General features: G+C 37.1%; 1 protein-coding gene across 1 annotated transcript in view; it reads left to right on the forward strand.

The window, feature by feature from the left end:
- The window catches only part of LOC149573276 (gamma-glutamyl hydrolase 1-like), a 168,311-nt gene that overhangs the window by 65,804 nt on the left and 86,261 nt on the right, over positions 1 to 16,246 (forward strand). The gene's annotated exons all lie outside the window — the stretch shown is intronic.

The following is a 16,246-nucleotide window of genomic DNA, read 5'->3' on the forward strand; positions in this document are numbered from 1 at the left end:
GTTCCAAGCTCTCGATTTAATAGTACACAAGTTACACAAGCATTGTTGCATTAGTGAGTCTATGAAAACTTAAAGGTAATTGATCATTTCTTTATAAGGTTACAAGATTATTTATCTCGTTTCCCTTTGTATTTCATTCTTACAGATGATATTAATTAGGGAGACATCAAAGGACTAGGGATCTATATTCTACAATCCCTTCTTACATAAAGGCATTTTTTTGCAACTTTTATTGTGTGAGAGATGTTGAACATTAACAAGATTTTGGAAATGGTCAAGGGAGGTCATCAAAATACAAACCCTTAATGTTGTACATGTTGGCAATGTTGGCAGTCCATGAGATGGAGCTACAACATAACACTTGCATCAAGTATTAATAAAGAAGGAAATACCCTAGAGGAAGATACAAAATATAAAAGGGACAAGAAGTTGCAACCAAAAATTGACACTAGAAAAGTATATCAATAAAGTTTATGAAAAATGAACATCGATGGAAAGGAAATATTACAAGTAAAATGGAAAACAAAGGAAGAATGTCTTTATATTAAGAATGCCCTCAAATATGACACATGCACAAAATGGAGAAGCTTTCTAAATTTCAACGTTCAATTCAAGCTCAATTTGGAAAGATGATGGAAAAGGACAAGTTGTAAAAAACTCAATTTAGTGTTTTTTATCATATATTGATAGGAGGGAATCCTATGATAGACTACCCATAGTATAATTGTTTTTTTTGGTGTTTCTAAATTTCCTAACACACATTAGTGAATAAATAATTGATGGGAATGGGCAAGTGTCTTGTTGGTGTAGAAAAAATCAGTGTTACCCTGGTGTAGGGGTGTGGTGGTGCGGGGGATGTCGGGACGAGTTTCAAGTGCAGGAAAAAAATGGCCTCAATTTGGGGATGATGGGGGGACGACGGGGTGCGGAAGGGGCGGGGAAGGAGGGGGAGGTGGTGGCATAATATATAATATATATGACTGAAAATGCTAATTGTGAAATGATACTTCAATAAATTATATAACATACCAAATATAGTTGAATAGAGAAAATTGAAATGCAATTCACAAACCATAAGTTCAAACTTGAAACTTGAAACTTCATAACCGTTACCAATGACCATTTAACAAATTAACTCAGCTCAAGATGCAAGATTCAAAATTCATTGTTCAAATATGAATATGATATATGATATATCATAAAGATGCTCATGATGACAATGAGCCGAGTAGCACGAAAAAGTGAAATGAAATAATGTATCGTAGCCATATCAAAGTGAGTACAATCAACAAAATCACAAAACATCAATAATGAGAATGGAATCATCTCAAGTGCTCTCTAAGCATGCATTAAAAACAAATAAAAAAAGAAAAGAATTTTTTTATTTTTTAAAACTATTTGGGCCATTCAGCCGGCCGTACCCCGTGAGCACCGTGGGAGCACCTTGGAAGCACCTCGCAAGCACCCCTGCACCCGAGCACCCACAAACCACCCGGGTGCTCGACCGGTGCGGCCGAGGTGCAGTGGCGCATTTTTATCTAGCAGGGGTACTCAGGTTTGTGACATACCCGCACCTGGTGCTTCAGGTTTTTGACTTAGGTGCGTGCACCCGGGTTACATTGGAAAAAATAGATTTATGGGAAGAAATAAAAGTAAACCTTTAATGCATAGCTTTGGATGAAGTTACAATAGTAGATACTACTTCTTGGGTAGTGTTTCCAAACATGTTTACCGACCTCACCCACCTACTTTGTGTTTTTAAAATGAAGGTGAATCTACTATCACAAAATCTATATGAACGAATTAAGAAATCATTCCATGAAATTAAAGCTATGGGTAACTTCACAATTACCAAAATGTCTGTTTGCATTTTAGATGCTAGATCTTCAATAATGTAAGGTCAGGGAACAAGTTTTGCATAAAGCTGCAAACTATTTTACAATACATGTTTGTCATTCACTGCATGACTTGCATTTTGTGTCTTGCACACATGCCCCGTAATAGATAGGGATTCCCAACTCTCTTTGGTGTCCTTGGGTTCAGATTATGTATGCCTTTTGTTGTCTTTCTCTATTTGTAGTGTCTTTGGTTGAATTTTGCATTTAAGGAAATTGGAAAGCATCTTACATTGTAGGGATTGGGCTAGTCGCAACATTAAAATTTTCTTAGGATTGAATGACAGTGGAATGGTAGAGATAGAGAGTCATTAGGATACTTGGTTTCAGCTAGTAAATTGATAAAGCAACAAAGGAATATGTAATGTCCCCATCTTTTTAGAATCTTAGTGGAGTTCTTAGCCTTTACATTATTTGAAGGCTAAGTGGAGAAATTGATTAAATTAATTTTTTATAAAGTCATTAAATAAATAAAAATTAAAAGGTGACTTTATATTTAATTAATTTAATTTTCTAGAAGTACAACTAATTATTGTATTGGAAAGAGGGAAGCTTCTAGAGAGTGCATTATCTAGAAGTACAACTAATTATTACCTTGCAAAGGCGGAACCTTCTAGAGAGTGCAATTAAATAATATGTTATTTCCTTCTAAAAGGGTGAGGGAAAAGAATAAATAGAGGTGAAAGCTTCATTGCTAGGCATCCTATTATTGTCAATTGCATTTGATATGAACTTGGGAGAAGAAACTAAGGGTTTCTGATTTCAATTAGCCATTGGAGAGCGTCAATTCTTCAGTGTTGCAACCGTTTGAGGTGGTGAAATATCCACTAAATTTGGCATTCAGGAGAGCTTCATTCTAGAGTTCTATTTGTGCTTAAAGTTAAGGAATAACCGAAGGGTTTGAAGAATATTGAAGGAATATCAAGTGCAGACCTGAAGATTCATCTTCGGCAGCCATTAGTAATCATTTTTTCCCTTGCTACTACAGTACGTATGAACAGTGCCACGCTACAGTACCCGCACTACAGTATTTATGCTTGATTCCGATTGCAACTTTCATCTCCATCCATTGTGCATCACTATCATCAGGTTCCTCTTGCAACTATTAGTAGTTAGCATTGTAATCTTACGCATATAATTTTGATATTGTAAGTGATAACTTAAAATCAGATTTCGCATTGTTGTAGTCATTATTATAAGCCCATTTGTCTTGGCAAATTCATAGCAACATTGTACATGGGGATGAATTCAATAAAGGAGATATATGTTACATACCATTTGTTTGACGAAATGTCCATCTAATATCATATATGATCAGCATCATAGTTGTATGCCAATTGTTTGTCAAAATGTATTTGGCTGTAGGTATGCATTCCATATCTAGTTTCCATGTATATGTATTGAAAATACTTAAAAGTACTGCACTTGCATGTTAGTTCATTGTAAGAGGTATTGTAATATCATTTGCGAACATACTGAATTTCTTAGTGTCATTGAAACTATATCAAACAATTTGAAACACAAAAAATCAGAAAAAAGAAAGGCAACATACAAGTGTTTGGGCAAGGGATATTGCATTCTTTTAGCTAAAATCAGTCAGTTTGGGCAAGGGATATTACATTGGTATCATAGCTTGCTTGCATAGTGTTTGACAAAATGTCAAACAACTAAATTTGAGAAGGATTTGGTGTTTCACAAAGTTATAACCGGTTGGGGTTATCACAGTGGTATCAGAGCTAAATTTTGGCTAAGGGTTTAGCAATCACATGCAGCCACCTGGGGTTGGCTCTCATAGATTTTACAATCGCAAGCGAGCTTTGTTTGATAGGGAATAAGATTTTGACAGGCAGCTAGACACCATGGGTGACAGGCAAGAGCATAGCCCACCAAGAGAGAATAGGAATTAGGATTAGGAAAGAAGGGAATTTTTTAGAGCAATGGTTATAGGACAAGAGTGGATGGCTCAGGCTTTGCAGGCACTCACCACCATGGTTGAGCACATGAATCCACAAGACAGACAAAATCAATAACAAGGGGATAACAAGAGTGCAGTGGGATCACCTAGAGCTCATAGAACTCTTTCCAGAATAGCAGACATGCTCACACGTCTTACCTTTGTTAGAGAGGAAACAATACATGAGCTAGCAGAGGAAGGTGAGGATGAGACATTTGCAAATATCCTTATGGCTGCTAATGATGAATGAGAATTATTGGCACCGCAAGTATGGGAGAGAATGACTTTTGAGAGGTTTGTGAACCAAAGAAGAGAACACTACCGTGCAGTCAGACAAAATAGGAGAACCGTGGCGAGGATAATGAATTAAAGTGGGCTACAGAGAAGCTTTCCTTGACTACATTTGATGGGAGTAGCATAATGACAGCGCAAGCTTGGATTCACAAGCTTGATACCTTCTTAGCATTGAGACCTATTACAGAGGTGAAGGAAATAAAATATGCCACACTACATTTAGAGGGAGCTACACATGATTGGTGGTACCATGGGATGGTTACCCTTCAGCATAACCAAGTGACTTCATATCAGGACTTTGTGGACAGGTTGGTAGAGAGGTTTGATAATAAGTCTACTTTAGGGCCCGTTTGGTTGCTAGCATAGGAATTGAAAATTAGAATAGAAAAATGGGATGAGAATGGAAATAGGGAATGAGAATAGAAAAGGGCAATTCCAATCCTATTTGGTTCACTTGGAATTCGATTGAGAATATGTTAATCCGTTGTTTGGTTGTACAAAAATGGAATAGGAATAAGGTTAAGGTTTGTATTTTAAAAAATATTTCCCTTCAATTTTTTTGTCTGTAATTTATTATTTTTTGGTTTATTTTTTCAATAATTGTAAAAAAGTTAATTTATTTTCATTTTCATTTTATTTATTTCATTTTAAAAAACAAATAGATATAATAAAAAATGTTATTAAAAAAACATTGAAAAAAAATTTAAAAAAATTTTAAAAAATAAGTTCGAAAAAAATTTAAAAAAATTATTAAAAAAAAGATTTGAATTATTAAAAAAAAAAATTATTAAAAAAATCAGATTGGGAATAGAAATGGCCTATTCTAATTACAACTATTTTTTGGCATAGATATATGCTCATTTTAGGGCAAAATTGGAATGTCTTCCTATTCCCAATTTTGATTGAGCGTACCAAACAACAAATATAAAACATATTCTAATTTTCTCTTCCTATTCCAATCCTATTCCAACAACCAAACGGGCCCTTAGGGAGTTGGCACAGTTGAAACAGATAGGCGGATTAGAGTATTTCATTAGTGACTTTCAGAGGCTATTCGTTATGGTGCCAGATATATCAGATAGGAGATTGGTTGTTTTGTTCACAAAGGGATTATTTGAACCACTGAAGGGTTGGGTAAAAGCCTTTGATCCATTCAATTTGCAAGAAGCGATTAAGAAGGCTAGAGGTATGGAACAAGCAGTCCCAGTAAATAAATTTCAGTCAAAGCGTGCATCATCTAGTAAAGACAAACCATTCTTCAAGAAACTTGAGAGGAATGAAACAAAGGCTGAAAATAAAGATAAATCATTTGCTCCTTTGGATAGAGAGACATTGAATGATTTGAAGAAGAAAAAACTATTTTTTTTGTAAAGGACCTTATGACATGAACCATGATTTCCCTTTGAGGCCAAAGGGGAAAGCAAATAGGGTTATGTGGGCTTAATGTGAGGACTCTAATTCTGAAAATTCAGACTAGCAATCTGAAAATGAGGAATCAATTGAAGAAAAGGAAGACACAGATGATATAGGTGATGAGAACACTGAGGGTAGACTTAAGGAGGCCTGTCTCATCAGTGTACAACAAAAGGGATCATTCAGTTTGAGAGGGGTATTGGCTGGTTAGCGAGTTATTACTTTGCTTGATATAGGTGCCACTCACAATTTTATTGATTCCAGATTGATTGAGAGGCGTGGGATACAGATAGAGCAATTTGAGAGTCTGAGAGTGAGGGTAGTTGATGGCTACATTCTCAAATGTGATAGGAAGATTACAGGTCTGCCCCTTAAAGATGAACAATTTTGATTTCAAAGTAGATTTTTATGTTGTTAACATGGGTGATACAGATTTGGTCTTGGGTATGACTTGGTTACATGACATAGGGGAGTTCATTTTCAATTTGAGAGATATGGAGATGAAGTTTCAGTTAGAGGGGAAGACCCATATACTTAAGGCCATTCGTGATAGTGGGTTTAGGATGATGTCTTGCAAACACGTGGAGAGCTTGTTGAGACATGACCAGGTTGAGTGGGCAGCTTGTTGCACTTTAATGCCATCATAGGGGCAACAAAAATCAAAATATCACCCAAACATACAGGAACTGAGAATCAAGCACTACAAGGTTTTCAGTGAAATATCACCAAGTAGACCTTTAGACAGTGGTATTGAGCATATTATTGAGTTAGAGGAGGATGCTAAACCCATCATGATCACACTCTACAAGCATCTAAAGAGATTGAAGGATGAGATCGAGAAAACCATCAAAGAACTACTTGCTATGGGGCACATTAGACCAAGTAAGTTGCCTTCTGCTTCTTCTGTAATGTCCCCCATTTAGCCAGTTTGGATGTGTTGTCGTTAGCCTACTTCTAGGTGGTCCGAGGGGCTAAGAAGGACATGGACGGGATCTTGTGGTGTTTTGGCCTAGTTGATTTTGTTTTGGGCCAAACTGAGTTCGTTTGGAGGCATTTCCAATGGGACTTACTATTTTTAGTAAGCCAGCTAGGCTAGTCGGATGATAATTTTGATGATGGGGTTGGATGTGTTTTTTTGAGCTCTTTCCAACGAGCTATCATTTGTGGCGTTTCGAGATCATTTGCTATGGAATTTTAATGCCGAAAGTTTTTTAATAAAGTAACTTCAATTAAATTAATATTATAAGGATACTTTATTATATTTTGTATTTATATGTGTGCCTAGGAATGGGACACCAAATGAACTCCTTGGGTCTTTAAAGTGATAAATGGAAACAATATATTAAAATGCAAATATGAGATTTAATCCCACATTGCTTGTGGAGTGGGGGTTGACCCTCTAAGAGGACTTAATATACAACCATGAGTGGGGGTGTGGAGAGCGGAGATTGAGAAATTCAAGCTTAGTGGTTGATTCAATTGCTGGCTTTTGGAGACGAAATCCTCCATTGGTGACAATCCTTTTGCTCTTGGAAGACAGAGTCAAGGGATTTAAGATCTATCAGCTTCATACTGTGTGCATTTAGCTTCAATTTTCAGCTACAGGGAAGATTGAAATTGTTCCATTTCCAAAGGATTATCATTGTAGACATTGAACAGTGTGGAGGGCAGATTTGGAGGAGAGATTTGGAGCAGGTCTGAAAGTAAACACTGCTGCTACAGTGTCATGAACAGTGCGCGTAAACAGTGCATGTGAACAGTGTGCATGAATAGTTCAGCCAAGAGGCAGTCCAGGGGTTCGATTTCCATCCACTGCAACAACACTCTCACTGCTATTCACAGCAAAGTCCAGGTTCTATCAATTTTCTATTGCTTGATGAGTTCATATGTCATGGGGGTTTATAGTTTCAGTCATTGCATTGTACCCAGTTGTATAAGTGATTCAAAAAAAAAGGATTCCACTTGCATTTGCATATCTAGAGTAGAGGTTCAAGGTGTGCCAAGTCATTTGTATTCAGTCTATTATAAGAGAAGATTGTCATTGCATCTAGTTGCATAGTGGAGTGCCAAGTTATCTTGCTAAATACTGAAAGTTGCAAATCTATTGTAAGAGAATCTATATCTTCAATAGATGATTACGTTGGCACTGATTTGCTTTATTGAGTTGTGTGGATTTATTATCTCCTTACTCAGTCCTTACTTTTCAGCAGTATAGTTGTTTGTTTGCCAATTGTTTGACAAAATTTCACAGTACATTTTCTTCAGTAGTACAGTTCAGATTACATGCCAAGTGTTTGACGAAATTCAATTGTACAAAGAATCAATATTTTAGTGATCTTATTAGTAAGGGTCATTACATCTTCTGTGGTTTTGGTGAAGAAGGATGAAACTTTTAGGATGTGCATAGATTATAGGGTCCTGAACAAGAAGACTATAAAAAATAGGTACCCCATCCCACAAATTGATGAGTTACTAGATGAGCTACATGGAGCATGTTTCTTCTCCAAAATTGATTTGAGATCAGGCTATCATCAGATCCGAGTCAAAGAGCAGGATATAGAGAAGACGACATTTAGATGTCATTGTGGCCATTTTGAGTTTGTAGTTATGCCATTTGGGCTAACTAATGCTCCAGTTACTTTTAGTCCACAATGAATAGGGTTTTTCAGAATCAGTTGAGGAAATTTGTGTTAATCTTCTTTGATGACATCCTTATGTATTGTAGGACATCGGATGAGCATGTGCGACACTTAGACACTATGTTGAGCATTTTGAGCAGGGAGTCCTTGTATACAAAGGAGTCCAAATGTGATTTGAGATTATTAGAGTTATTGTATTTGGGTGACATTATTAGTGCTCAGGGAGTATGCATGGATCCTGGAAAGATTCATGTTGTTATTGAGTGGCCTACTCCAATGAACCTGACACAGTTGAGAGGATTGTTGGGGTTGTGTAGGTTCTTCAGGAGGTTTGTTAGTGGATATTCCAGGCATGCAACACCCTTGACGGACTTGATGAGAAAGGGGGTTTTCTTATGGACTCTTGAGGCACAGGAGTGTTTTGATAAATTCAAGGAGTTGGTGACTTCTTGTCCAGTGCTAGCATTACCAGATTTTAGCAAACCTTTTGAGTTGCACTATGATGCATCTAGCGAAGGTGTTGGAGCGGTGCTTATGCAGGACATACCCGATTGCTTATGAGAGTAGGAAGCTTAAGGGGCCTGAGAGGAGCTTCAACATTTATGATAAGGAAATGTTGGCCATAATGCATGCTTTGGCCAAATTCAGGTAGTATTTAGTGGGTAGCAAATTTAGCTTTAAAACTGACCACAATAGCCTAAAACATTTCCTGGGGCAGCGAGATCTTAATGACAGGCAACAGAAATGGGTAAGTGAATTACAGGCATATGATTTTGATATTAACTATTTCAAGGGGACATAGAATGTAGTAGTAGATGTCTTGTCACAAAGACCCCACTTGAGCTTGATGACCGATATATCAGAGGATTGGAGAGATTTGATCCTTGCAGAGTATGCAAAGCATACATGGGCATCGAGATTTATAGATGGATTGATCCAGAATAGTGATTTCACCCTTGTAAATGAGATCATCATTTACAAAGGGTGCATTTATTTGGTCCCAGGGTCAAAGGTGAAGAGGATGGTGTTGAGAGTTTATCATGACTCACCTATGGAAGGACATCCAGGGTTTTACAAAACCTACTGTTAGATTCATGAGCATTCTTTTTGGAAAGGGTTCAAAGATGAGGTGTTGCAATATGTTAGAGTGTGTCCTACTTGCCAATAGAATAAACAGGAGCACTCTAATCCAGCTGGCTTACTTAAGTCACTTCCGATTCTTGACAGGAAGTGAGAGTGTTTATCCATGGACATCATCACAAAACTGCCGAGAGTCCAGGGTAGAGATTGTATATATGTTGTTGATCGGCTTACAAAGTTTGCCCACTTCTTCCCAATCAACACTACATCCACTACTACACACGTGGCAGATTTATTCTTTAGAGAGGTATTTAGGTTGCATGGTTTACCTTGGAGCATTGTCAACAACAGGGATAGCAGGTTTGTGAGTCACTTTTGGCAGGAGTTGTTCAGATTATGCGGGCCAAAGGTCACTCTGAGTACTAGCTACCACCCCCAGACAGATGGTCAGATAGAGATAGTGAACAAATGGGTGTAGGGATACCTCAGGAATTACATGGTAGGGCAACAAAAGGCTTGGGTTAAGTGGATATATCTATGTGAATATTGTTATAATTCCACTTATAACATTTCTATCTAGATGTCACCACTCATGGCATTATATGGATATGAGACACCCAGTTTCATGGATTTATTGCTATTAGATAGTAGAGTGCCCAGTGTTGAAGACTTATTACAAGAGAGCCAACACATTGTGAAGGCCCTTAAGGATAATATCACTAAGGCACAAAATCAACAAAAGTGGTATGCTGATTAGAAGAGGACTGAGCGGACTTTTGAGATAGGTGATATGGTATATTTCATGTTGCAACCTTACCACCAGTACACTCTCAAGAAGAGTGGTGTCGAAAAACTTAAGCCACGTTATTATGGGCCTTTTAGGGTGATTAGGAGAGTTGGAGAGGTGGCTTACGAGTTGGATTTTTCGATAGAGAGGAGTCCATAATATTTTTCATGTGTCACGTCTCAAAAAGGTGTTAGGATACCAAATTGTTCCTTCTACAGTGCTTCCACCCTTGGATGATGAGGGGAAATTGGTTTTAGTACTAGAGGCTATCATTGAGTTCAGGGAGAGGAATTTGAGGAGACGTACTATCAGGGAGTACTTGATGAAGTGAAAGGACCTGCCAGTAGAGGATGCCACTTGGGAGAGTGAAGAAATTTTGCAGCATCCAGAGTTGAGATTGCTTGGGGACAAGCAATTTCAAGAAGGGTGGACTGTAATGTCCCCATTTTTTTAGCATCTCAATGGAGTTCTTAGCCTTTACATTCTTTGAAGGCTAAGTGGAGAAATAAGGAGAAATTGATTAAATTAATTTCTTATAAAGTCATTAAATAAATTAAAATTAAAAAGTGACTTTATATTTAATTAATTTAATTTTTTAGAAGCACAACTAATTATTGTATTGAAAAGGGGGAAGCTTCTAGAGAGTGCATTTTCTATAAGTACAACTAATTATTGCCTTGGAAAAGGGGAAGCTTTTAGAGAGTGCAATTAAATAATATTTTATTTCTTTCTAGAAGGGTGAGGGAAAAGAATAAATAGAGGCGAAAGCTTCATTGCTAGGCATCCTATTATTGTCAATTGCACTTGATATGAACTTGGGAGAAGAAACTAAGGGTTTTTGATTTCAGTTAGCCATTGGAGAGTGTCAATTCTTCAGTGTTGCAACCATTTGAAGTGGTGAAATATCCACTGAATTTGACATTCAGGAGAGCTTCATTCTGGAGTTCTATTTGTGCTTAAAGTTAAGGAATAACTGAAGGGTTTGAAGAATATTGAAGGACTATCGAGTACATACTTGAAGATTCATCTTTGGCAGCCTTTAGTAATAGTTTTTTCCCTTGCTGCTACAGTACGTGTGAACAATGTCCGGCTACAATATTTATGCTTGCTTCTGATTGCAACTTTCATCTCCATGCATTAGGCATCATTATTATTAGGTTCCTCTTGCAACTATTAGTAGTTAGCATTGTAATCTTAGGCATATAATTTTAATATTGTAAGTGATAACTTAGAATCAGATTTGACATTGTAGTCATTATTGTAAGCCCATTTGTCTTGGCAAATTCATAGCAAGATTTTACATGGGAATGAATTCAATAAAGGAGATATATGTTGCATACCATTTGTTTGATGAAATGTCCATCTAATAGCATATATGATCAACATAATAGTTGTATGCCAATTGTTTGTCAAAATGTCAGTTGGCTGTAGGTATGCATACCAATATCTAGTTTCCATGTATATGCATTGAAAATACTTAAAAGTACTGCACTTGCATGTTAGTTCATTGTAAGAGGTATTGTAATATCATTTGCGAACATTCTGAATTTTTTAGTATCATTGAAACTATATCAAACAATCTGAAACACAAAAAATCAGAAAAGAGAGACAACATATAAGTGTTTGACAATATTCCTTGCGCTAAAATCAGTCACTTTGGGAGAGGGATATTACATTGGTATTAGAGCTTGTTTGCAAAGTGTTTGACAAAATGTCAAACAATTGAATTTGAGAAGGATTTGATGTTTCACAAAGTTATAACCAGTTGGGGTTATTACAGAATAAAGTTTTGGATGCGTGTTTTCAGTATTTTGCATTAAGACATTCTAGAAATCAATCAAGGAATTGGAAAATAAGCATGAAATTGATAAAATTGCCACGACTTCACAATATTAAATGGTCATTCAATCAATAAAGTCATGGAGAAGTTTAGTGAAATATAAAGAAATATGACCAAGGAAGAAGTTTGGATATTTGGAATAACTGTGGATTCCATCATAACAAATGGACAAGATAGAGAATATCAAAGCAATTCATCACAGCAAGAGAATGTCGTAATTTTATTTTAGGTGGAGATTCCTGGAATAATCCTGTCTGGTTATAGCTAAATCAAGCATCAATTTCTTTCACTTTTTTATGGTTTGACATTTTGTCAAACACTTGGCAAACAACCCAATTACCACTGGATCTATGATGTCTTAAATTTTCAAACACAATATCAGGATGTACAACAAATAGATCACAAATTTACTTAATTTTGGCCTTATAAGTTCTGCATAAATAAATACCAAATGCCAATAAACAATTTTGAAATGATTCACACCAGCCTCTGAATTCATTCATCAACAAACTATATAGCAAAATAATGAAAAAGGAATTTAATTGTTACTTGATAATGAATCAGAATTTGAAGCCAGCTTGTTTACTTTGAAACTATGTAACATAAATTGAATTTTACAAATGAAGAACCTAGTCTTTGCCATAGAATTTAATTGCAAAGTCAAACTGAAAGCTTCTTGGTCCAATTTCAATCTGGGGTTCACAGTCTACTCTTACAAATGCTGCCCAAAACAAACTCCAATCTGTAGACTAAACCCTCGTCCAACGACAAAGAAATTATAATATTCAATTGTATAAATGCTCCTAAGCCACAGTTAATACAGAAATAGGAGACGATAATAAAACTCAAAAGTCCACAATACCTCAGCTGTGGATTCTCAGAATTAAATCTACAATGCTTGAGTTGTAGATCCCAAACCCTTATACTTCAGCAAGGGCACAAACTTTAGACTCAAAAATGACAAAAAGACAACAAGAGCAAAATAAGATAATCAAATAATTGGATGCTTTACTCATCAAATGGGCTCATATTTATAATCTCCAAATCACATAAAGTTTCCTAAATGAACTTCACTTAAGAAGCTTCTCACACACAAAATTAAAATATAATAAAGTGCCATTATAATTTGATTGATTAATTGCTTTTGGCTTCGTAAATGACTTTTTCCACCATAACTTAAAATTCTGACATGTAAGACCATTGTTTCTTGTTCCCATGATTTAAAACTTTTCGTCCCGGTTCCAATGAGCTATGATATTGAGGTGACCAACCAACAACACTACCAAAAATAACAACCTCAACGTATTTATATAAATAATAATAATAATTTGTCCATCTTGCGAAAACAATTGAAGAGACATTAGAATCAAAATCAGACAACACCAAAATGATCTTGATGATGAAAGATGATGAACTTGATGGGGTACCTTACTATAAATAGACGCTCCCTCCAAGATTCTTGGAGCTCAAATTAGAAGCCCAAAATAAAAACTGAGAGCATCATCCAACTCATCTAACTCAACTGAGTTCATCAGAACCAATAGATTGACTTACTATAAATAGTAAGTCCCTCAAATAGAGCCAAAACACACCATAAGATGCTGAAAAGCCTATAACCACACAATTGAGACTCTCAAATCCCATTGTCAACTCATGAGGGTCGCGATGGTGAACTGCAGGAACTTGCTAAATATGGAGACATTGCATTCTTCCCTCCCTAAGATTGCTTGTCCCCAAGCAATCTCGGAGCAAAATGAACATCACAATCCCCCTGGATCCCAAAGGTATAACTGCGTACTATCCCTGTTGTTTACAAGAAACACCTATAGCATCAGCACCCAGATAACTGATATGAATGAAAAAATCATCTGGAAACTGATTGTAGACGCTGACGGTGATAACAACCCCTCGGAACTGAATCCAACAACAATACCAACTCTGTCCACACCTGAATCCCCATCAAACTGATACTCACACCCAATTGTATTGTAGAGATGGTAACAACCATAGGTAACTGAAACACTACCACCAACTTCAACCTCTGATAAACTATCCTGAGTGTGTAGATACTGCAAGGAGTCTAACTTGCAGTTTTCAATCCCATCTGCAAAAGATGGTGCTAACCCATCCCATAATGGGTGGTACGAAACTAGAGCCAACCCACACCGACATTAAACCGACATTAAACCAAGTCCTCTACCTCTGGGTCAAAAGAAAAGTGATGAGCACTCCTCACAGTGTAATGACGATAAAAACTCCCAAGCACTATCAAGGGCTCATTATCATCAAACTGGGAATCAGAAGATGGCTCCAATCTTTAACTTTGAACTATTGGTCAAGTAGGATGTTGGGCAACCCTCTTAGCAAACCCAACCTTAAAATCCCTATGGGGAAGCATAGCAGATAGAGTCTCTACAATCTTTCCCACCAACCTCTAAATAACATAAGAGCCTCGGATGAGAGTACCCTCAAACACTCTGTAAGAATCCTCCCTCACATCTGAACTCTCCAAAAGATACTCTATGAAGGACTTTGTAGTAGTGGAAGTATCTATCATGTCCCCAAATTTGAATGAAATAATTAAACTAAATAAATTAATTAACTGGTCCCAGAATTTAAATAATATAATAAAAGGACCTTTAAGTAGTTACTTTAATTAATTAATTTGGGCCCAAGTTATTAGTTGTATTTGTGGTTTCGATTGATTTAATATATTTCAGACCTACTTTTATTTTCCGTTGGTAAGTTTTGCCGTTGGCTATCTTTGTACACCTTCGGAAAGGTTTTTTCTCGATGGGTATTTAAGCACGGCTTGTATGCAGTTGTAGGTGGGCATTTTGATATTTATTTTGTACTGCAAATTCTTGTTGGGATTCTCTATTTGTTTGCCATTTTAGAAGTGAAAGATCTTCCCTATTTGACCCTTTCGGTTTCAGTGGGATTCAACCCTCACCCTATTTCGTCACCTATAACACTTCGCTCGGATCTGGCAAGTCGGAGCTCTATCATATCGACATATATTAATTGAAGGATTTATTTGTGTTTGATTGCCATTATTATTTGGATTTTATCTGATGAATTTTGGGATTATAAGTTATGTTTGAAAGACTAAAATGACCTTCCATTCGTACCTTAACATTAACCAACTGTTAGCTATCACCTCATCTTTTGGCTTAATCTTGCTGATCGTACGACCATCCTCCTTATCCACTGTACGGCCTCCTAGACATTCCAGCCACAACCTATTGACTTTGCTTGCTACCATATGGTCTTCCCCTCAGCCTGCTACTATATAGTTGAACTCAGTCCACCGTACCCCTTCCACCTACTATACGGCCCTATTTGGTATCCCACCATACGGCCTACTCATTTTTTCTTTCATATGGCCATCCATCTAATACCATACGGTATATTTTCCATTCATCTTTCCACTGTACAGTTGTGCTGTACGACCACTTCCTTGTTTGTGCCTCCTCAATAGGTGTTTGTACAATTTCGCCACTTAACTGTGTTGCTCCATTACTTTGTACTACCTCCATAGTGGCTTCACAGAGTAACATTTCTAGTATCTAATGGAGAAAGATCTTTTCTAGAGGAGCCATAGGGAAAGGAACATTATAGTGTGAAGCACTGGCCACTCGAAGCACCGACGTGAAGCACTGGCCACTCGAAGCATCAAGGGAGAACTACCTGAAGCACTTAAGGAGAACTACCTGAAGCACACGACAAGACTACCTAAAGCATACTACAGGGCTACATACGAAAACTCTAGAACTTGAACATTATAGTATCCACCTGCTCCCTTGCGACCCACAGCTGATCCCTTTGAAAATGTGGCACTACCAACTGTCCAATGCAATTCGCTTCTAGCAGAAGGAAGCAAACTAGGATGAGAGCCCAACTCCCTTGATGCTCTCATCTCATCTGTACCTACTGTACCCATATCCTGGATAGATGTGTCGGTCACATCATCACGTCCATCATCCCCAACTGTAGAAGCAAATTCACTACCAACCACAACATGCAACTGAACTGGATTTGGGTCTGGTGTGGTCTGATCATGTGCCTATTAGAAACAATAGTCCACCAAGATAACTGAGAGGGGGGGGGGGGAGGGTGAATTAGTTATCTGCCAATTAAAACATTTATCTTCTTTAAACAAACTTAACCATTCAACCAAAGCAAACAACAATCATAATAAGATGCACATAGACAATTACACCAGATATGTTAACTAGCGAAACCCTTGATCAGAGGGAAAACCTTGGTGGGAATGATGCCCATAGGATGATGTACTGATATAAATATTCTTTGTTGGAGGATGGACCCTGTTAGGAGTCTATT

Source organism: Cupressus sempervirens, chromosome 2 (assembly GCF_028749045.1).
Source record: "Cupressus sempervirens isolate cs-2001-9-10 chromosome 2, ASM2874904v1, whole genome shotgun sequence".
Classification (NCBI taxonomy): domain Eukaryota; kingdom Viridiplantae; phylum Streptophyta; class Pinopsida; order Cupressales; family Cupressaceae; genus Cupressus; species Cupressus sempervirens.